The 23,411-nt window shown below is 43.6% G+C and overlaps 1 protein-coding gene across 1 annotated transcript in view; it reads left to right on the top strand.

Annotated features, from left to right (window-relative positions):
- The first annotated feature begins 200 nt into the window (after window positions 1-200).
- Window positions 201-23,411, top strand: part of Arhgap35 (Rho GTPase activating protein 35) — a 111,783-nt gene continuing 88,572 nt past the window's right edge. The window contains exon 1 of the mRNA XM_076927356.1: window positions 201-408. The gene's annotated coding sequence lies outside the window, so the exon portion shown is untranslated. The remainder of the gene's footprint in view (window positions 409-23,411) is intronic.

The following is a 23,411-nucleotide window of genomic DNA, read 5'->3' as shown; positions in this document are numbered from 1 at the left end:
CGCCTCTCGCCCCTCAGAAACGCGCGCGCACTTGCGAGAGGGTCTCCAGCACGCGCACGGCCGCGGCGGCCGCAGGAAGGAGGCGACAACGCCGCCGCCGCCGCCGCCGCCGCCATTGCGCGGGAGGGAGGGAGCGAGCGAGGCTGGTCCGCCCTCCCCCAGGTTCCCGCCCCTCCCCCCTTCCCCTCCCCGCCCCCCGCCCCGAGGGAGAGCCGCGGCGCGGCGGGAGGAGGAGGTGGAGGAGGCGGAGGAGGGAGCCCGCGAGGGAGGGTCCGCCCGGCTCCCCGCCGCCGGAGCCGCCACCGCCGCCTCAGGAACGAGTCGCTAGGGGAACATGGCGCCGGGCCCGCCGTCGCTGCGGTCGGGATCGCGGAGGCCGGGGCCGCGCTGAGGGCGCCCCCAAGGCTGGTAAGTGTCTCGTAGCTGGCGGAGGGGAATGTGGGGACGGGCGAGGCGCCGGGCGCCGCCCCGCTGCGGGATCCAAGGGTGGGGGGAAAGGCGGGGACCGCGGGCCCCGGAGCCCGCGAACAATGGAGGAGCCGAAGGGGGAGGGGAGGGAGCGCCCCCCCCAGCGCCCCGCGGTCCCCGCGTCCCGGCCGCTGCATGCCCGGGCCCGGCCCGTGCGGCCCGCCTTACCCTTCCTATTCGCCACTGTCCCCGCAGCCCTGCAATCCCGGCGTCTGCCTCCACACACGCCCCACCACGACCCGATGGGGGATCTCGGTGTCTCTCTCAGCTTGCACTCCCAATTCTGAGTCGTCGCCTCTTTTCCCACTTCCTCCCCCCCACCCACCCCCCCAGTCATACTGTTCGCCACCTTCTGGAGTTGGCTGTACTCCTGGGACAACCTACCTTCTCATTGACCCCTCCATATCCCTTCTGGCGCTCACTTCGGACATCCATGGCCCTTCTACCTCACCTGTTTTCTGCTAGCATCACTTTTGGGGGAAAGTCCCCATCCTCCTTCTTTGGCCTACCTGCTGTTATTATCCCCGCCTTAGAACATCTTGCATCCCCAGGAGCTGTCCCTTTAGGACCTGCGGTTGCACCTCCGTGGAGATCCATACTAGACGTCTGTTGATGTAGGCACTGCTCTGCTGTCCTCCCGGCCTTTGCTTTGGACATAATTCCTCCTCCCATTTGGGCCCAACTGCCCCACATTTTTGCCCTAGCCGCGACACTGAACCTTCTGCACCTCCTTGGGATGCCCCAGGCTGCTTCTCCTATCGTTCGCCTCAGATTTAGATGCTCCTTGCTCACTTCCTTCCCTTCTCAGTGTTTGCTCCGGTTTTGCCATTCAGATCCTGTCCTCTTTTACAGACCCTTCTGCCTGCCAACTCTGCCCCTGTGCAGGCGCTCTGATCTTGCATGCACTCCCCTGTGGTGTCTGGCCTTTTGCCTCTTCTTTTACCCCCTTTTCTGTCTCTTAGGGTGTCTCATTTTTGCCATTCCCTTTAGCAGACCTCTGCCCTAACCTTGACGCCACTCAGTTGTACTCTTTCTGCTCCTCTATTCTCGTTGAGTTTCTTCTCTTTCCCACCTTTATTTCAATGCTCCTGTGCTTTGCTTCATTCATCTGCTCCCTCTCCCCCCAAGCCCATCTCCAGTAAATCCATCTACACCTAGGACTTGTTGCCTATGTTTTCCTTGCTCTTGGTGTGCCTCTGCACTTTAGATGACTCTGACCCTGACCCTTCACACTCTGCCCATCCTGCCCTTTTTTTCTACAGGCTTTCCCCTTCATTCTCTTTATTTGGTGTCCTTTGCTTGTAGCTCCCTTCTGGAGCTGTCCATTTGTCTGCATATTTTTGATCCGTTTTAAACTTTACTGTTGCTGTCTCTGTCAAAGTGATCATCTTCCACACTGATCTCCTTGTGTCCTACCTTTGGTCTCTCTTAATTCTAAGCCCTCCGTCCCCCATTCAGCCTTTCACTGGACTTTTTTGTCTTCGTTTGATTATCCTGTCTTGCTCTGCTTCTCATCTCCTTTCAAGTCTCCTTAGTTCTGACCTGAAGGTATCATTCCTTTCTTATTATTTCTGTCTCCCCTTTCTTGGAGTCTACAAATTCTTGTATAGATTCTCATTTTCTTTTGATACCTGTATCTCAGTTCCTTTCCCCTTTTGCTTCTTGTCTTTCTCCCTCGTGGCTTTCTGCCTTTTTCCTCATACCCTGTCAGGCTCCCTTTCTAATACTTAACTCATATCACACTCTCTTCTCAGGGTTCCCCATCCCCAACAAGTTCTCCACTGAGGACATCCCTCTGTCTTAGGTCTGTCTTTTACCTGTTATGCATCTCACTGTTTGCCAGAGTAGGTTGAGCCAAGGGACTCTAGGCACTGATCCAGGCTGCAGATTCTCTGTGGAGTTCTGAGTGTTTTGAATTTTATCCTCAAAAATCCTCCTGAAGTCTGTTACAGAGGTAAGGATTAATTGGTTGCAGCTCTCTACAGTCTGGGAGTGTCTCCCCATTTCTCTGATTCGTATCCAGGTTAGTGATGGAAGGTAGGATTCATCTATTGCCCCATTCTTTTTCCCTTTGCTTCCTCTCTGGGCCTCACAGCTTTGTGCCCTTGGGAAAGGGGACTGCAGCTGCTCCTGCCTCTTCTTACTCCCCTCCTTGCCTCTGAGCAGTTGTAGACAGTTGTACTCGCTACACTCTTCTATCTCCACCCCACCCCCAGAAGCATTCCGGAGTATGTTTTTGTCTTTTTTTTTTTTTTTTTTTTTTTTTTTCCCAATCAACAGAAAAGTCATATTCTTGTTTTACCCAGGCTAGGGAATGCCAGTTCTCAAATTTTGCAGGTCCCAGGGGGTGCTGTGGCCACACTTGATGTTTATGAGCTCTAGCCTTCAGGAGCAGTAGACTTGCCTTCTCTCCTGGCCTTTGGTTAATGCTATGACCTTGGGGGGTCGGGCGGCTAGACCCAATAGGTTTCTCCCTTCTTCACTTATGCCCCTGGAAGGCTCCAGCTTCCTGGTCTTCAAAATGGTGAGAGCTGGGGTTTGGAAAGCATTTTGTGGTGGTTGTTGAAAGGAAGAATGCCAAGTGTCACTCAGATTTCTGCCCTCTGATAGAGCCTGCACTTCCAGCCACACGAGCCCAGTGCCTCTGGGTAGATCCATGCTGCCTATGCAGGGAACCAGTGGTGAGTTCTGACATTTCCCAGTCTTTATGAGGGACCTAGTTGGGTAGAGTTAGAGAGGGCTGCCAAGAACTGACTGATAGAAGTGAAGTCCATTTGGGATTGTTGTTGGTGAACTGTGCCTTTTCTACTTTTTCTAACCCTGTGTTCCTCAAGTTCCTCAATGATTTTTTGTTGGAGGTTCAGGAAATTAATTCAGAAGTAGAGGTAGCTTTTTACAAAAGAGCTATCTGACCATATTCTTTAACTTGGGGGGAGGATCTTTGCTGTGTTGGAGGTTTATTTATTTATTTGAGTAAATCTAAATCAAAAGCCTGTTGTTGTTGTTGTTGTGTCATTGTTGTTTTCTTCCCTGTGGCCCAGGGCAATTGCACATTAAGACAGCTATTCAGCTGTGAAGGTACGGTTACTGGAAGGACTTTCTTTCTTAACTGAGCTATGATCAGACTGTTTATTTCAGCACCTGCTTAGAAATAGTTCTGTGTGAACACATTCGAAATAAAAAATCTTCACTGTCATCTACAGAATTAGATCATTGACTCATCCAATGTTAGGGTATTTGTATACAAGAACATGGGGGAGGGTGCATAACAGATTTGTGTGCCTCTCCTAGCTTTATAGGACTGTAGGTTTTCTGGGTTTGGGTCTTTTTTTTTTTTTTTCCCTTGTCAGTTTTGTATTGTGTGGTTGGAAGTTGATGTCTTGAACGTTGTTGCTAGGCTTGTTCTGCCACTGAACTATAGGACTTTAATCTCTGAGAAGAACAGTGGGGATTTTGATGCTTGTGTGGCACTTTGGTTTGTTTCTAATGGTGTTTCTTTGGCCTCATGTCACAATCTCCTGTATTTGTTTTAGAGTTTGTGTTCTTTGAGTCAGTACAAACAGCTGTCTTATTTTTTATTCTTAATGTGGAGGTGACACCTATTTAAGAATAGGAACAACTGTGTGCAATACCACTACAACATGTATTTCCAGAGTTTTCCTATTCCTAACACTGGCAGCCTAAAAAGTTCTGCATGCTCAAAGTTGAGTTCACATAATAGGAAGAGGAGCGACAGAAAGAACAAAGAGCTGTTTTTCCTTCTAAGCTGGGAACTAATGTTTCAGGACTGTCAGATTTCTCTGATGGTAGTGGAGGCTCCAATCCCAGAATTGACATTTGCTTTTGTGATGAAATTGGGTGCTACAGAAATGTGAGGTGGTAGCCTTGGCCTTATGGAACAGTTCCTTTGCCAGTTGAGGCGGAGTTTGAAGCAAGAGACGGCAGCAGACAACTCTTTTCAATGCACTAGCATGCCTTCAAGGGCTCTTAGCCTGTCTAGATTTTTAGAGCTAGCCCAATGAGAGTCCTTTCTTAGCCCCTCCCCCTCTTTAAAACTAACCTTTCTTTGTGCTCATGTCTCCTTTTCCTTGCCCATCACCTTCTTTTTTTAATTGGCTTGATGATGCCTTAGGACAAGTAACAAGTCAGAAACTCTCATTCTTCATACCAGACAGATTGGTGCAGGTGTCTGGCCTGAATAGTGAGAGACTTTTGGAAAAGGACAGTTGGAAAGGGTGCAGATTGCATATAGTGGACAGTTGTAGCCTCATGGCTATGTATGTGGTCAGTCTTCCAGAGGCAGTACAGCAGATTAGATCATTATAGCTAGAGGTGGGCAAGGTATGTAGGGACTCTACTGCAGCCTAAGCTAGATTGCTTTGCCAACCTTGGTCTGATGTGTTCTCTTGAAAGGTGGTCTCTTGCAGGCCTTTCTTGTGATTCCATAGGACTGTTGTCATTTGCCACCTGGCAATCTAAACAGTGTCATTTGTTCATTTACTTTTATTTTTTTCGAGATAGGATCTCACATAGCCCAGGCAGGCCTTTATCTGGATATATACCTGAGGTAGCTTTTGAGTCATCTCTCTGCTTCTGTCTCCAACATTCTGGGATTGTAGATATGCACTACCACATCTGGTGTTCTGGTGTAATTTACCCAATCCGTGTGACTTTTTTTTTTTTTTTTTTTTTAAAGATTTATTTTATGTGTGTGACTATACCGTCACTGTCTTCAGACACACCAGAAGAAGGCATCGGATCCCATTACAGATGGTTGTGAGCCACCATGTGGTTGCTGGGAATTGAACTCAAAACCTCTGGAAGAGCAGCCAGTGCTCTTAACCACTGAACCATCTCTCCAGCCCCTCCATGTGACTTTTGATCAATCATTTATTTCACTTACTTAAATTTTCTACCTTTCACAAACCCTAAAGATGATTTGCTTGTAGATGGAAAGTGACTAGCAGAAATATCACCTAGGGCCCTAGAGTTTTATGGAGTCTAGTCTAGAAAATCAGTGCGGCCATTGAAGGTGGGAAAGTGAGAGGCTTGCCTCCGGTCATGAGGTAGGCCTTCTGTCAAGGCCATATCCTAATTAATTAGGATTGGGGACAGCTTGCTTCTCACTGGGCTGGATATTCCTGTCTGAAGTCTGAAGTCCAGCCCTGATAGTAGACTCCATTCAATAGAACAAACTGTTGGCAGAGCTGGGGTTAGTACTCAGTACCTTGGGCTGTGCTAGGTTCTCCCTCTTGTCCTTGTCAAGAGGTAGGGCTTTTCCTGGGCTTCCTTGGATACTTTTTTTCAATGGAAAATAAATACTGCCACTTTTTAAGCCTTTCATATGGAAATTAGTTTATAACATGGGTGGGGGGCTGGGGGTGGGGATGCTCTCCAGATTGTATTAGCTACATAACTCAGCTTACACCTCTTTTATAAAATGGTAGGGAATTTTTCAAGCTGAGTCATTGTTGACCTAGGCTCTCAAATAGCAATGGTCTGAATAGTAACTTGAATTGATGGTATTAAGAAGTGCAAACAAATCATTTGTGTTCATCTTCCCAAAAGTTTATTTCTATTTAACTTTTAATACACTACTTTATCATACTATAAAGAATTCTTGAAAATAAATGGGCCCCTGTCAATGTGACTTTCATTTATATACATGTCTGATATTGAACACTACTGAATTTAGAGGAGAACTGGGTCCGTTCAGCCATGAAGCATCATTAGAGAATATAATATTTGTTTTTGCTGGAAATAGCCAACTTGCCTAACTCCTTCACCACCACCACCACCACCACCACCACCCCCATGAATGGAGTGCTGTTGTGTTATAGACTCTGCAGCAGTTGTGACTTGTGCGTGTTCTCCTCGGGCCCTCTTCCTGGGCACTGTAGTGAAGTTGAGCCATTGACAGAAAGCTTCCCATGCTGTAAAGAAATATTGACAAAGCCGAGCATAGTGGTACACACCAGTCATCTTGGTGCCTGAGAGGTGGAGGGAGGAGGAAATGATGTTCAGGGAAATCCTCAATTACTTATTGAGTTCAAGGCCAACCTGGGCTACAAGAGATCCTGTTTAAACCCCGCCATTCCCCCCCCCCCCCCCCCCAATCAAACCAACTAGAAAAAGCTCCTGACCCTTTGACTTATCAGCTATGTGATTTGGGAAAGTTGTGTTTCCTTCTTGCAGAATGAAGGGATTGTATCAGATGGCTCCTACTCTGTATGTAGCCAACATATTGAGAAATTTGGGCATTTCTGCTCCAGATTCAAATCCAGATGTCACAAAATTAGGTAAAATTAAGTTTGCCTAACAGAAAGAAGGTACAGATATTTGACCAAGTATTGAGTGCTTAACTCCACTGTTTTTTTAGGAGACAAAAAGATAAAGTACCTCTTGAGTGAGTCTCTTAGGTGCTGAGGAGGAACCTAGGAACAAATGCTATTGGGCATGTGCTCCATCGATACTTACAGCCTCAGCCAAAGTTTTCTCTTGAGAATATTTTTAGGGAACTGGAAATGTATAGAGAGACTACTGCCATAATTTGTTGCCTTACAACTAAAAAATAAAAATTATGAAGTGGTTGTTCAGGCTAGGTTGTTAGTGGTAGTCTTTGTCTAGCATGCATCTGGTCCTGGGTTCCATTTCTAGCATAGCAGTCAGCAAATGTAAAACATTAAAAAGTACATAGAAATTCAAGTGTTTGGGTTGAAAACACTGTTCCTTAGATTTGTATAATTGCTGACTATAATTACTACATCTGTTCATTTTTTTTATGGTGTGTGTACACATGTGTATGCACACATGTACATACTGCGCCTGTTCATGCCATGGCACATATATGGAAGTCAGGGGACAACTTATGAGAGTCATTTCTCTTCTTCTGCCATGTGTGACTTGGGGATTGAACTTAGTCAAACTCAGGTTGTCAGATTTGGCAGCAAGTTCCATCATCCACTGGGCCATCTTGCTAGCTCAGGTCACTATAATTATTTAGTAACTCTGAGTTGCAATTGGAAAACAGAGTTGGGGTTAGAGTATGTTAGCCAGCTGTAGCTAATGAATAGCCTTCCCACATACAGAAGATTGATTTAAGAATATATTCTTGTAGAGGACCCCAGTTCTATTACCAGCATCCACATGATAGCACACAACCATGTTTAACTCAGTTCCAGGGATCCAATGCCCTCTTCTGGCTTCAGTGGGCACCAGACACACATAGTGTACAAACATACAGCAGGCAAACTCCCATACACAGAAGATGAAAATTAAGGAAAAAATACATGTGCAATTGCATTGAATATTTTCCTATCTGCATTTAAATGAAATGCCAAAATCATGGATTTATCTCTTGGAGCCTGTGTTAGGTATGAGACAAAAGAAAATGATCACTATTAATTGCCATAGGTAATTAAAGAGGACTCTTTGTTCAGTAACAAATTGATTGTATACAAATGAAAGTTAGTGCTGCATTAACACAAGATTATTGGAGTCTGTCTTCAGCAGAATGGCTCAGAGCAAGAGGACCACCTGGGGTAGGGGTGGGACAGGGTCCTGATACTGGAGAGTGACACCACTTTATACTAAGGTAGCAGAGGAAGCTATGGACTCTGGTCTTGGTGATCACTTTCTCCACGGCTTGAGATCCTTGTGTGTCTTTAATGTTGGTGGCTCTAAGAAATGTCTCCCTCTGATTGGTCAACTGAATGCAGATAAAAACCTTTCTGAAAAATGAAAAAGGGAGGAATGTTTCTGATTGCTACAGGAGTGAGCCCCAGCTGTTGGCATGTGCCCAGTATTAAGCTACTAAGACTGGGAAATGGATGTAGTAGCTTTTGGGCTTGTATGTGTTGATAAGAAATCCCCCCTGTACACAGATCTTTGTAAGTTGTTATTATTACTTTTTTGGATGGTGGGTTTGAGAGTACTTACATATATGTGCTCCACAGCCTGATGACTGTGGGGCACAGTCGTATTTGGTTTGTTCTCCAGAACTAGAGGTATAAGATGATATAAGCCCCTTATATGGGTACTGGGAACTGAACCCAGAGCCTCTTCAAGAGTAGCAAGTGTTCTTAACTGCTAGCCCCATCAAATGGTATATAAATTGATATGTATATATAATATATACACACACACAGATTTTTTTTTTTTTTTAAGTTAAGGTCTCACTGTAGTCCTGGCTAACCTGAAACATATTTTGGTAGAATCTGGTAGCTTTGAACACACAGCGACCTTTTTGTCTTGGCCTTCTGGATGCTGGAATTTAAAGGTGTGTGTCACTATGCCAGCCACTCAAGCACAATTTTAAGAATTATGAGTTATGCAGTTATGGATGTATATATAGTTACCTGTTTAATTAATTAACTAAGTAATTATGGTTTTTTGAGTCAGATTCTCTGTGTAGTCTTGGCTGTCCTAGAACTCACTCTATAGACTAGACTGGCCTTCAATGCAGAGATCCACCTGCCTCTGCCTCGCCAGTGCTGGGATTAAAGGTGTGACAACTAATGCTTAATAATTAATTAATTTTGAGGCAAGGATCTCAGTATGTAGCTTGGCTAGCCTCCCAGTCCAGAAGCCTCTCACCTCAGCCCCCTGAATTTTGGGATTACTAGCGTGCACCACCACACTGGGTTATTTGCACTATCAGTATAGGCTAAGAAGCATCGATAAAAACCATGATCCTATATGAACACGTTGAGTATTATGATATTTATAAACTTAAAGATGAAAATCTAAATGTTTTTTTATTTGGGGGTGTTTTTTGGTTTTTTTCGAGACAGGGTTTCTCTGTGTAGCCCTGGCTGTCCTGGAACTCACTCTGTAGACCAGGCTGGCCTCAAACTCAGAAATCTACCTGCCTCTGCCTCCCAAGTGCTGGGATTAAAGGCGTGTACCACCACCTCCCAGCCCTAAATGTTTTAACCTTAAGGGAATTATTACTTATGAAAAAGTATGAGGTCATTTTAAAAGTATGTTTTTTCAAGAATACTTGACATGGGAAAGTGCACATAAAATTAAGTGTGTGTGTGTGTGTGTGGGGGGGGGAAGCAGGATATAGAACTATATCCAGGGTGAATCTAGTTAAAACATGTATGGGAAAGAGTAGAAGGGAGAACACGCTGAAGTGCTGTTTGAGCTATCTTTGTTGTAGAATTTGGGGTAAGGACCACTGTTTTTCCTGAGTTGTAAATTTTGTGTGTGTGTGTTTTAATGATTTATGTGTATGAATGTTTTACCTTCATATATATCTGTATATCACATGCATGCCCAATGCCCAAGGAAGTCAGGAGAGGGAATTAGATCTGAAACTAGAGTTACAGATGGTTGTGAGCCAATATGTGGGTGCAGGAAACTGAACCAGGGTCATGAGCAAGGTCAGCAAATTCCCTTAATAAAGGCAGAGTTTCACATGACCTTGTCTATCTTGGAACTTGATGTGTCCATAGGCTGGGCTCAGACTCACAGAGATCTGCCTGTCTGCCTCTGCATTAGTTCTGCTGGGATTATAGCCCAACTGATATGTCTGTGTAGCCCTTGCCTGCCTAGTCTAAAGATGGTTATAAGCTGCTATGTGGGTGCTGGGAACTGGTACCTTCTAGAAGAGCTGTCAGCGCTCTTAGCTACTAAATCATCTCTCCAGCCCCCTTTACTATATATATATATTGTTAGAAATATTATTTTAACAATGACCGATTTGGGGGGAGGGTGTGTTGTGCATTCATGCCACTATGAATGTATGGTGATTGATGTACAGCATTTTGGAGTGCACTTCCCCCCCCCCCCCAGAGAGTGGGAGTTGAGATGGGTTTCTCTGAGTAGTTCCAGTTGTTCTTGAACTCAGAAATCTACTTGCTTTTCTCTGCCTCCCATTTTTAGGTTTAAAGTCATTTGCCACCAAATCCAGCTATGTTTTTTTTTTATTCCTGATTTTAGAAAAAAAAGTTAACCAAGTAAGTGCACCATATGTTTTTCTGTATAAAATCAAAAGGAAAATTATGCTGAAAAACAAATTAAGGAGATCTTTTGGACTCTAGTCCCTCCAGGGCAGACACTGTTTCTCATAGAGTAATTGAATTAATTATTAACAACAGCCACTGCTTACTTCGTACCAGTGTCTGCCAAGTAAGTCCTCCTCTTTTTCCTCATAGTCTCCCTCCCAAGTGGGGATTATTTCTAGTTTCTAGTGGGGAACTGAGGCATATGGGTGAGGGACTGGCCTAAGGCTACCTGGCCAACCATCCTGAATGGAAAGCTAAGCTGCTCTGGTCTGCCTTTCCCTTTCCAGAATATTCCACACAAAGTGATCTCTCCCAGAGATGAAGAGAGTCACTTTGGTGATTGGCAGTTGGAGCATAGTTCTGCCCAGTAAATCCCCTGTGTGTTCTTGGTTCAAGGAGAAAAAGTCAGGTCAGAGTCAGGAATAGCCATGAGGTTAATTATGTCTTTTTCATATTTTGGGGTGCTTTAGTGGTGGTTGGTACAGTGAAGAGACAAGGGTCCCACTACATGCTCCAGGCTTACTTTGAACTGGAGATCCTCCTGCATCAGCCTCTGAAGTGTTGAGATTACAGGAATGTGTCACCATACGTAACCTGTGTCTTCTCTTTTTTATGGGCCAAAAATGTGTTTAAAAAGTTAAGTAGTTTAAATAAATGACACAGAAATCTCTAGGGAGGTGAAAATGGATGGCTCTTGAGTTCAGATTCCTTCTCAGCAAGCTTGGGAGTTCAGGCCTGCCTGAGCTGTAGATCCTGTTTCAAAAAAAAAAAAATTACATAGTTTTACTTAATATCTAATCTCTTTAATTCCATCTATTCAAATAATTTACACGGTTAGGAGCTGCTAGGCAGGAAAAGAGAGCAGGCTGGTTCTTTGTAGCTCATGGGTAGGAGAACAGAAGTTTTATTTATTCTTTTACCTCCTCATTCAGCCACTATTTGGGTGATGAGAAGTTAAGGGTGCCTGTTACACAAATTGAGTGTCCTTCTTGCCGAGTATGTGGGCCACTGAGGAACAAAGGCCCCTCTTCCCTTACAGGTAACACAAGGAGCACACTGTTTCTGTACCAGAAAGTACAGATTTGAGAGGCCAGTGGCCTGATTCTTTCTTCCTGATCTTATCTTAAAGAATTAAGTGTGACTAAACATTTCAATGCAAGAATGCATTGACTAGGGCTAAGATTGATTTCATCTGAGGAAAAAAATTTTTTAGGAAGCTGGTTGGGTTTATGTTTCTCTTGAGTAAGGAATAATTTGGGCCAGTGTGTAGCTGAGTGGTAGAGGACTTGTCTATGCATAGGTCTGATTTCCATTCCCAGCACCACAGGGAAGAAAGAATAATTTGGAAATTATATTGACCACATTGGCTTTTATTGTAGCTATTTAACAGAATACCCATATGTACAGCAATGCATTTTTATTGGCGACTAGTTTTTGCTCATGAGGGCTAGTTCCAGAAGACCTGATTGATGAGCAGTGTTGAGAGAGTGTGTGACCAGGAAATTGCAAAGTTTGGGGCTGGGAGTGGAAGCATACCTTTAATCTCTGCACTCCAGAGGCTGAGGGTCTTGAGTTGAGGTTAGCCTGGACTATATAGTTTCTACTTTAAATTAAAAAGAAAAATAAAGGCTGGGTGTAAAATTGTATACCTTTACTTCAGTACTGGCAGAGGCAGGCAGACCACTAGGAAATGAGACCCAATTTCAAAAAAATAAAGTAAATAAGAAAAAACAAATAAGAAAAAGACTTTGGGCAGCCCTGCCAGTTTGTTTTAGTCCCAAGACAAGAAGAACCCAGGGCCTCAAGGTTCATACCCGCAGCTCGTTGCATTATTTTTATTTCTAGAGAGGGCCTGACAAATAATCTTGAGCTTAGTGTTTGTTTACTAAAAACGATGAGTGTTGGGCATGATGATATCCACTTCTAATCTCAACACATGGCAGGTGGAGGTAGAAGAATTAGAATTTAAGACCAGCTTTGTTTGCATGAGATCCTGACTCAAAAAAAAAAAAAAAAAAAAAAAAAAAAAGGTGTGGGAAGCAGTCTGGAGAATTAACTCACCTAATAGAGTATTCACCTAAGACACACAAAACCCTAGGTTCTAATGAATAAAAGTGTCAGGCATTTGAGTTTGAGGCCAGCCTCGGCTACAAGAGACCCTGTATCATTGTTGTTGTGCCAGCCCCTTTTCCTTTTAAGGTCTTCAGGAAAAACCTGGAGAGGATGCAGTCTTGATCACTTTGATCCATATTGGGATTCCTCAAACTGTTCAGAGGGAGGAACATTTTCTTTGCTGTTTTCAACCAACTTTATGTTATGGGGCTGGCTATTTTTATCGTGAGTTGTATATAAAATGGGCTCAATACTGATTCTGCCTACTTAATCTTCTATCATCATGGAGTAAATGTAGAGTGATGAGAACTCTGTAAAGTTGAGAGACCCTGGAGCTTGTGGAGAGGAGAGACTGTAGGAATGTCCAGATAAGCATTAGGTTGCCCCAGGCTGGATTTGCTGCTGTAAGTGGAGCAGACTTCCTCTGAGCTTGTTAACTCTTAGTCTTTGCAACATCTATCTGCCCCCAGGTCACAGCGACTTTTGGGGTCTTATCAGCAAGTATCTTATATGGAGATGTTAACTCCAGGTCACAGGCCAAGTATCAGTTGTTACTATTTGTTAGCCCTAGGCTAGGCCTCAGTCACTTTCTCTTTCTGAAGGCTGTAGCCAGTCCTTTCCCTCCCACCTAAGACTGAATCCCCTTAGGCAAGACAAACACCTGGCTTCTCAGCTACTACCTAGGAAGAGCAGAGCAGAGCAGACTGCCCAAGTAACTACTCATAGGGTCTCAGTGCAAATTCAAGCTCTTATGGTGGGTTTGGGAAGCCTGGAAGAGTGAATGCCTGCCTGGGTCATGATCTGTGCTCACCAAATGCCTTTGTTAGTGGTGTGATGCCTGGAGTTGCCTCTTACGGACCAGCTGAGAGGATGGTGGTGGGAACGTTTACCAAACACAAGTCCCTGTATTTTGTTCAGGAAGGGGCTGGGGGAGAAAGTAGGCTCAAGGGTCAGACTAGAAGTAGTATTTTCCAAGAAAGTTGATGGACTTGCATGTACATATGCAAGTGTGTGTTTTTAAGTCTTGCTTTATATGACAGCAGCAAGAATATGCAGTCAGGTACTTAGGAGACTTAGATTCTTGACAGTGTCCCATGTCACCTTAAACAAAACAACTTATTACTGTCAGTAACTAACAGGGTGTTATGAGGAGTGTAGGCAGTAGATGAAAGCAAATGCATATAGAAGCATTCGCTTAATAGGGATTACTGTTTCCAAAGAAAGTATTGGTTGGATGTCATGTGTGAAGTGTACTATGCTTGCTTGCTTGCAGAAGCCCGAGGAATCCTGTATCCTATGTCTTTTCCACTTTTAGTCTCACTGTAAGCCATTGGGGTCACAGGGAAACACTTTGATAGTTGTTTTCCCATGGTTTGAATCTCTTAGGGCTTGAGGCTGGAGAGATGGTTCAGTGGTAAAGAGCACTTGATATTTTTGTAGGGGCCCCAAACGATCTTGAAAGTTCCAGAGGTTTTGTTGCCCTCTTATGGCATCCATAGGCACTGCATGCACTTGGTGTATATACAGTAAAAATAAGTCTTAAAACACCAGAACCCTCAGGGCTTCTATGTGATCTGCAGAACCCTTAGCAGTTTGCCCTGCCTTGCTCTTCCTAACTTAGACTTTCCCAGCTAGATGCCTGTCCTTTTCCAAGGGGAGTCACTAGGGCTCAAGAGCAGTGTTCTTTCTCTGCTACTGTCTGGTGAGCTGGTACTTCTTTCTAAAGTGCCCCTCTTAGTCCTTCTGCTTGGTGAGTTCCCTAATCATCCTTTAGCATCTCAGAGGTCCATGTTTGAGATCTCCAGGGTTTGGACTTCCTCAGCCCTGTTCACGAATTCTAATAGTGGTTCAGCACATGTTACTTGTTTCAGTACAGTGACATGTTTATGGGGTTCCATGTCAGTAGTCATAGAGCACCCTGTGCTGTTTCCTTGCCCCTGTTCCCAGCTGCTCTGTTACTCTGCTTGGATGCATCCATGTTTTACCAGAGGCTTAGATATGTTGCCCTCTCCTTTGCCATGCTGTGGTTTGTGTCTGTATCTTTTTAACTGTCTTTGGAGATCATTTCATATAAACCCAAAGGGGTGGTTTTTTGTTTTTTTTTTTTTTTTTTTTTTTTTTTTTTTTTTTTTTTGGTTTGGTTTGTTTTTTTACAGCTTCCTGCTATTCCATTAGACAAGTACATTACTTAGTGTGCTCCCAGTTAGTGCTTGGGAGAAAACTTGAATGTGTCATTTGCCATCCAGTAGAACTCTGAGGAGTGGAATGTTTGTTTGTTTACTTGCTTGCTTTGAGACAGCTTCTCACATGGTCTAGAATGGTATTGAACTGACTGTATAGCAGAGGATGATCTTGAACCTCTGATACTCCTTTCTCTATCTTGAGTAGGAGAGTATAGGTGTGTATCATACTAAAATCTTCACTGCTGGAAATGAGATGCAGGGCTTCCTGCCTTCGAGGCAGAAGCAGACACCGCATCACCTGAGTTCCTTTTATATTCTATGGACAGTCTTACCCCTACCGTGTGGGTTTGCTTGAAGCCCAGAGTAATCCCTGTCTGTTCTCCTGAGTGCTCAAATTACAGTTGTAAACCACTATGCCTGGCTCTCCTTCCTTTGTTTGTTTTCTTCTTTCCGCCTTTTCTTTTTTTTAATTTCCCTTTTTATTTAAGTGCAGGGTCTCTATGTAGTCTTGGCTGTCCTGAAACTCACTATTTAGATCAGGTAGCCCTCAAAGATCTATCTGCCTCTGCTTCTGCCTCCCAAGAGCTTGGACTAAAGGCATGTATACTGTGCCTGGTCTGGCTTTCCCTTCTGAAGGTAGGTTTGTTTGTTCCTGTTGTTAGTGTTATTTAGTAAAGTACCTGGCATATATATGAGTGCTTAATTGGGACTGGTTTCTGTTGTTGTTTCCTTATCAGTATTGGAATTGAACCCAGCATATCATGTGTGCTAGGGTGTCTCCTGAGGCCTGAATGAAGGGTGAAGTATTATGGCTGGGGAAACTGGCACTAGCAACTACCTGGGTGCCTGAGGCCTGCAGTGAACCTCTAGCTTGCAACACTTCCGCAAGTGCCCTCTCGGCTGCTGGCTTAGAGCCCACATGGTTGGAAGGTGTCTGTTAAGATGAAGGAGACTTTACAAAATCCCCTCCTAATACAGCAGTCTGCATAACATCCCTCTCCCCTGGGAGCTTACCTAGGGAAAGAACCCCTTTGAGGTTTCATCCAGAGAAACTAGATCTTCCAAGTTGTATATAGATGACTATAATAATAACAGCCAGCATTATGCCCTCCCTGTCTGCCAGGCACCATGCACACAACACATAGCTTTGTGAACTTGATACTGTGTTTGCTCCCATTTCTTAGATGAGGAAGCTGAGGCAGTGTGAATAAGTGGCATAGCTGAAGGGTTCGGGGGCAGGTAAGGACTTGTTTTATTGTTATAGGTTGACAATTTGACCTGCACTGAAGGTGCTGGGGTGGCAAGAGTATGCCTTTTTGGTGTTTCTTGATCTGTAGCAGAGCTACTTGTAAAGATTTCCAGAATAGTCATTAGCTAATTTCAGTTCTGTCTTCCCTCCTATTTTGTTGTGGGGGCCTAATTGGACTTTTTAATATAGTTTCATTTGTGTGTGGGTGTGTATGTGTATTTAACCAGCAGTTTAGCCCAGGCTGGCCTCAAACTCACTCTGTAGCTGAGGCTACACTTGAATTCTTGATCTTTTGCCTTTGCCTATCCAGTGTTGCACTAACAGACATAGATAACTATGTCTGGCTATTAGGCTTTGGTTTTGGTTTGTTTTTCACATTTAAATCTCAGCATACCTTAGCAAAGTTAGAGTCTGTTGCTTATTCATTTCTCTGATACCTCCTTGAAATGTTTGTTTCTTGGGTTTGGGGAAAAGCTGTGGTATTTGTGATGTTGCTAAAATGCCAGTGGCTTGTGTTATCACCATACTCTGGAATGTATACTCTTAAGCCTGTTCCCTTATCCCTCTCACCTCTGCTTGCATTTTTAAGTTTGAATTAGCACCTGGACTTGTTTTATGTGCCAAGGGATTGATCCCAAGACCTTACATAAGCTAGGCAATTGCTGTGCCATTAGACTATATAGACTCATCTCATTGATTTGTTTGATGGATTTTTGTTTTGAAATAGGGTCTCTATGAGTTGTCCGGTATGGCCTTGAATTCTGTAGCTTAAGCAGGCCTTCAGCTTCTAATCCTCCTGCCTCAGCATTCTAAGTAGTTGGTATCACAGGCCTGTGCTTGACAGCTTGGGCTTTTTGTAACATAAGCCATGTAGTCCTGAACTCTGACTGTACCTGTCAGTTTTTGCAATATAGCAAGTAGGATAAAGAAGCCAAGATTTAAATTTTATTTAATTTTGACTAACTTGACTATCAAAATGACCAAAGAACTAGCAAATGTGGTATAGTCTGGAAGATATATGCACAAAAGACATCCCTCACTTTTTTTTTTTTTTTTTTTATTCTTCCTACCTCTCTTCTTTCCCTTCCCCTCTTCCCCATTCCAGCTCTGAGAAGTGCTGCTTTCTTATACCTTTGATTTTGAGAATAAATCTCTTTGGATAGCTCATATTGGTCTTGAACTCTGAATCATTCTGCCTCAGTTTCTGAGTGCTGGTAACCACAGGTGTGTGCTTCTATGCCCTGCCTTAACAGCTCTTTTAAAAAACTGGACCGCTGGGCAGTGTGGCGCATACCTTTAATCCCAGCACTTGGGAGGCAGAGGCAGGCGGATTTCTGAGTTCAAGGCCAGCCTGGTCTACAGAGTGAGTTCCAGGGCAGCCAGGGCTACACAGAAAAACCCTGTCTTGAAAAAAAAAAACCAAAACAAACAAAAAACTCGTGGACCTATTTGATCATTTACACCAGCAATTACAATGATTTCTGCACAGTGGGGTTTTTATTTATTTATTTTTTTATAGTGATGGGTATGGAACCCAGGGACTTCCACATGTTGTTAGGCACTTTATCTGAGCCATTCCACAGAGTTTATCTTTGGTCCTAGGAAGTGGACATTGCTTAAGGTTTGGGAGTCTGTACAGTCAAGGTATGACTAATGCTGGTAAAGTAGAGATGATTATTACCATGCAGTAGACTGCTGCCTTAACAGTAAGAGGCCTGAAAACCCGGGAATGAGGTGTGTCATCCTTCCTGGCCTCCCAGCATCTCAGGTGGATTGGTAGCATTTTGTTCTGAGGGGTAGTTGAAGGGTTCCCTCAGACTTGTGTTGGAGCCTTTAAGAAGGATGAAAAAGGACTTAGCACCAGATCTGAAGAGGCAAAAACGAGTCTTTTTGTTCTATAGGAGAAGCGTTAGGTCAAGTTTGTTTTGTAGGAGACACACACACACACACAGAGAGAGAGAGAGAGAGAGAGAGAGAGAGAGAGAGAGAGAGAGAGAGAGAGAGAGAGAGAGAATGAGAATGTGTATGTGTGTGTGTCCTCTTTGTAAAGATGAATTCTTGTTCTGTTACATTTCCAGGAATCCCTAGTTTTTACTTCAGGTCTGTTTTTGTCATGTGTATTCTGTAGTGTATTTACCTTTCCTGTAGCCTATGGGGAGTTGAGGAAGTCTAGGTAGTGAGAGTGAAGATCAAACAGCAGTGTTCAGAAGTAAAGGGGAACATTTTAGGGAGTCTTCGAATGAAGTGGAATGGGGTGTAGGGTCTTGTTGAATCCTGGAAAAGAAAATGGCATTAATGGATAATTGGTGAAATAGGAGAGAAGTCTTTCCTTTTTGTGGTGCTGAGGATACAGCCCAGGGCCTTGACCAACAGTGGCAAGTTCTCTGCCACTAAGCCCCACCTCTATAGCCTGTAGTTTAACTTCTGCCCTAAAGTTAATTTTTTACTTTTTTGAGAGGTCTCATTCTGTAGCCCAGGTTGGCCTGGAACATAAGGCATCCTGCCTCTGTCCTGTCTTCCAAGTACTTGGATTACAAATGTGTGTCACTGTGGCTGGGTTAATTTTTCTTATGATCATAATACTATGTATCAATTGAGTCCTGTGTGTACACATGTGTGTACTTGTGACAAAGTGCCCATGTGTGGGATCAGAGGACAGTTTTCAGGAGCCACTTTTCTTTCTTCACCATGAGGATCCTGGTGATTGAACTAAAATAATAGGTTTTGCAGGGATAACTTTACCACCTGAGCCATCTTATTGGCCATAAACAGGGAAAGTTGGACAAGGACCATAGTGGAGGTCAGAGAACAGCTTGTAGAAATTGATTCTCTCCTTCTACTATGTTTGTCCCAGGGATTGAACTCAGGTTATCAGGCACAGCAGCAAGTGCTTTTTACTCACAATGCAATCTTCCCAGCTCATCCCACCCCACCCTCTTTTTTTCCTTTCTTTCTTTTTTTCTTTTCGATGAAACAGGGTTTCTGTTATGTAGTTCTGGCTGTCTTGCAACTTGCTATATAGACCAGGGTGGCCTCAAACTCAGAGAGATCTGCCTATCTCTGCTAGGATTAAAGGTGTGTGGAACCACACCTCCCCCCCACCCCCCTTTTTTTTTTCTTGAGATAGGGTCTCACTATGTAGGCTAGGTTATCTTCAGACTCGAAGAGACATGCCTGCTTCTGCCTTTCCAGTGTTGGTATTAAAGGTGTAACCCTTCAACTCCAGCTGCTCCTGATCATGTTGACTATCTCCTGGGTGCTAGGGTTACAGGCATAGCCCACCATGTCCAGCGTTTAGGGTTCTGAGAATTGGTCTCAGGTCCTTATTCGTGCTAGACACTCTCCCAGCTGAGCTATATCACCAACTTTTCATATGCCTTGTATCTGAGATAGTCTTCTATAAACTGCTTCTCCAGTCAAACTGAATAAAACCTAACAAAAACAACCTAAAAACATAGCTTGACTAAGTCTGTTTACTTCTTGAAACATAGCTTAGAGATTTCTTTTTTCCAACAAGCCTTCCCTCACATGCAGAAAGAAGTGCCTTCTCTCATGTGCTGAGTGCCCTTCAGTGTTTATACTTACTCTTCTGTCTTCCAGTGGCTTGTCTCTTCCATGACAGAATCTTTGGTCAGGGCTTTCTGTCATTGTTTCTCTAGGCACATAACCCAGGAGTCCAGGCATCATCAGTGATCAGGAAATGCTGGTAGAAGAAATACCTTCTACAACAGAAGCAAGATTCCTGCCCACACCTTAGGCTCTGCTCACAGTTTTCTTCATATTCTGGATATGGATGGCTGTGGTCTCTGCATCTATCTGTGCTGAAGAGAGCCACAGCTCTGCCAGAGAAGGAAGTGTGGCTCTGTAGAGAGGAGAAATAGTTTTTGTGTAGGCTTCCTTGTATTTCAAGCTCCCTGGGGTCCCATTTGAAGAAATGTTTTGTTTTTAAAACCCTGCTTAGTTATGCAGCATGATCTTTTCTTGTACTATTTAAATCTACAGTTCACTTTACCATAAAAGATAATGCATGTGTTATTCTAAGCCTGTTACTTAGTAAACTAGTCAATAATAGCTAAATAAAATGTAGTCAAGTGTGGTGGCACATGCCTTTAAATCTGGCACTGAAGAGGTTGAGGGAGGAAGATGACTGACTGAATTTGAGGCTAGTCTGAGCTACACAGTAAGTGCCAGGCCACCTAGGCTGGCTACATGGTAAGACCCTGACTCCTCCTATCCAGCTGTCAAGTTTCAGTCTTTGTGGCCTCTAGTTAGACATGACAAAAATAACAACCACCCCCCCCCAAAAAAAAAAAACAAAAAAACCCAAAAAACCAAAACCAAAACACACATTCAGAGCAAAGGTGATAAAGAGAGGAATTCTGTGATGCTCTTGGGCTGTATCTCTGATGCATGGGTCTCTATGATGCTCTCATGCTGTGCCCTGAGTTTGGTTTTGTTTATTTTCTACAGAGTGGATCTGTAGCTTTCATCAAATTCTCAAAGGAATTCATGACCCAAAAAGCTTACAGCCATTGGTTTAAAGTAATGCTGAGCCTCATGGCCTCGTTTTGTCTCTTACTGTACAGTTGAGATAGAGTGCTGTGTTTTTCTGATACTAATTTGGAGAGGTCCTTGGTGCAAAAGAACTCTCCTGTTGAGATTGTAAGAGAAGAAATGTGTAAGTTGTTCTTTTTGAAAGTTTGTTAATTTGGTTCTGAAACCTTTGTCTCTTCTTTGATTGTTTACTAAATATGTCTTTATACTTGAAACAATCTTGCTTTTCAAGCCCAGGTACTCATTGATTCATCTTCTGTTTTATCTTTCCTAGTAAAATCAATATGTGTCAGGTTGTGTTTGGGCTTTAGGATCTAAATACCAGAACTACAAAAACTCAGCTCTTGAGCCTTGGCCAAACCTCTTTCACTTGTGTGAAATAATAATATAGCTAGTACCCTACAGGGCTTTGGCAGGATATCGGATCCTGTGCGTCATGTGTTTTGTTGCTGAGGCTCAGTCAATAGAGTGCTTGCTCTGTTTGAACTCTTTAGTTCAATCCCTAGTGCTTACTTAAACCAGCAGGACTGTTGTTCCAGTGCTGGGGCAGCAGAGACTACAGGATCCCAGGTGCTCACTAGCTGCCTAGTCTAGGTAAATTGGTGAGCTTCAGCTTCAGTGAGAAACCCTGTCTCAAAATATAAGGTGAAAATCAGTTGAGATAGACTTTTGTTATTGTCCTTTGGCCTACACACATGCACCAGCGTGTGCATGCTTAACCACATGCACTCAGGAAAAAAAAATTACTGAGCCACTCGGAAGAAAGAATAGTGTACTTAAAGGGAATGGGAAAGTCGATATAGTTAGGAACAGTGGCTTAAGTATTTAAAACTGTGGTCTTTTTTACTTTTTTTTTTTTTTTTTTTTTAATTTGGATCTTTTTTCTTACATAATGTGGCTAGGATGAAGATTCCTGATTCAGGGTTCCTGAAATTTTTTGTTTAAGTGCAAATTTGGATCAGGTTGTCTAAACTGGTATCAGGTTGTCTAAACTGGTATTAGGTTGTCTAAACTGGTATCAGGTTGTCTAAGGGAACTTTGACTACTGTAAGATTAAGAATTGGTTAAGAGCCAGGTGGTGATGGCGCAGGCCTTTAATCCCAGCACTCAGGAAGCGGATCTGTGCGTTCAAGGCCAACCTGGTCTACAGAGTGAGTTCTAAAACAGCGAGGGCTACACAGAGAAACCCTGTCTTGAAAAATCAAAACACAAAACCAACCAACCAAACAACAAATGGGTCTGGAGAGATGGCTTGGCAGTAAAAGACACCTGTTCTTTCAGAGGGCCTGGATTTGATTCCTAGCAGCCACATGGCAGCTCACAGTTATCCATCCATAACTCTTTAGGAATTAGCTCATTTGGTTTGTTGGATAGAGTGGAGCTATAATGTACCTTTCACCCTGAAATTGTGTATTTTAATACAGTGTTATATAGAGAACTTTTCCAAATTAAAAAGAACATATTGAAGGCATAGAAACTTTGACAAGTTTCTTATGCTCTTTTCTTGTTTGGTCTGTGGAAGGTGTCAGTGAGAGAAATGGGAAGGAGAGGCTGTCAGGAGGAAGTGAGGAATTTTCTGGAAGATTTCCCTTGCCAGCTCCTCCAGATGGGAATTCCCTCTGAACTTTCCAGCTACACTGGACCACTTGCTTTCAACTCACTGTGCTTTTAGGCTATGTCAACTTAGCGCATCCCCTCCCCTAACATGGAGTTGGCACTAATAGAAGATTTTAGAACTTTATTAAATGAAAAAGAATGTTGCATATGAAGGAACAGAGTACTTACTTCAGGAGTCAAAGTGACTGAAAATAACAAAAGATCATCTGGCACCTATTTGAACTCTGAAGAGAGCTTGGGAAACCTCTTAAGACTGGAGTATAGTATGTAGACAGTAGAAAGGCCCTGGCTAGAGCATGTTGTTTCTGGTCTGGGGTTATCTTCAAAAATTTGGGCTTAGGTGCTACTGGCTGCTCCTGTGCCACCGGGTGCATTGTGGACATGAGCCTGCATAGCAGCCCAGCCAGGGTGCTGTTCAGTGGATAGCTTGGATCAAGTCATGCTTTCCAACCCTGTAATTCTGCAGTTAGGATTTGGTGAACTGGAGAATGGACCCCAGCCCTGCTTTGAGTCATTTTAAAGAGCATGTGAGGAAACACTTAAAGATGAAAACGTGTGCTTCCCTGTTAGATATGAATGCTTCTCCTCTTGTCTGTCCATAGTTTTGTCAGGTGAAGATTGTTTGAAGTTGGATAGAAGCTTAATACCAATAGAGCATCAACTTAGGGTGTCAGGGTTTAGACAGAGTTGAGGACTTATATCCTTACTAATAAGTGAATTCCTTGACTGATTTGGTATAGAATTGTAATACCATATTCACCATGCATACGCAATTTGAGAGGAGTGCATTCACTTTTGGGGGGTGGGCACAGCAGTGGTATTTATTTATTGATGGTATTTCAGAGAGTAGAGAGGGCTCCCTAGACCCCTCCTGTTATTATGGGGTCTGGGATGGAAAGGTGAGGGAGATGCTCAGTGTTGGGGACAGGGACTCCTCAGCAACCGAGGGCCTCTCTCTTGCTCTCAGTGTCCTTGCTGGGGTGGGCGGTCCAGGGTTTCTTACTCATATATTCACTTATGAAAATTTTGGAGGACTTCTTTACTAGGTTATTTTTCCATATCTGCATTTTTCTCCTGTTTATTTTAAGATAATGGACTGTTTCTGTTGTTACTAAATAGTTTTGGTCAACAAAGACTGCATCTTATAGAAAAGCAGACTTCTTATTATGCATTTTTTTGACCATGTATCCAAGTTGTTCTCTAAATAGTTCCATTTTT

The sequence above is a fragment of the Arvicanthis niloticus genome, chromosome 29, assembly GCF_011762505.2.
Source record: "Arvicanthis niloticus isolate mArvNil1 chromosome 29, mArvNil1.pat.X, whole genome shotgun sequence".
NCBI classification, from domain to species: domain Eukaryota; kingdom Metazoa; phylum Chordata; class Mammalia; order Rodentia; family Muridae; genus Arvicanthis; species Arvicanthis niloticus.
This window is presented reverse-complemented; position numbering and strand designations above follow the sequence as displayed.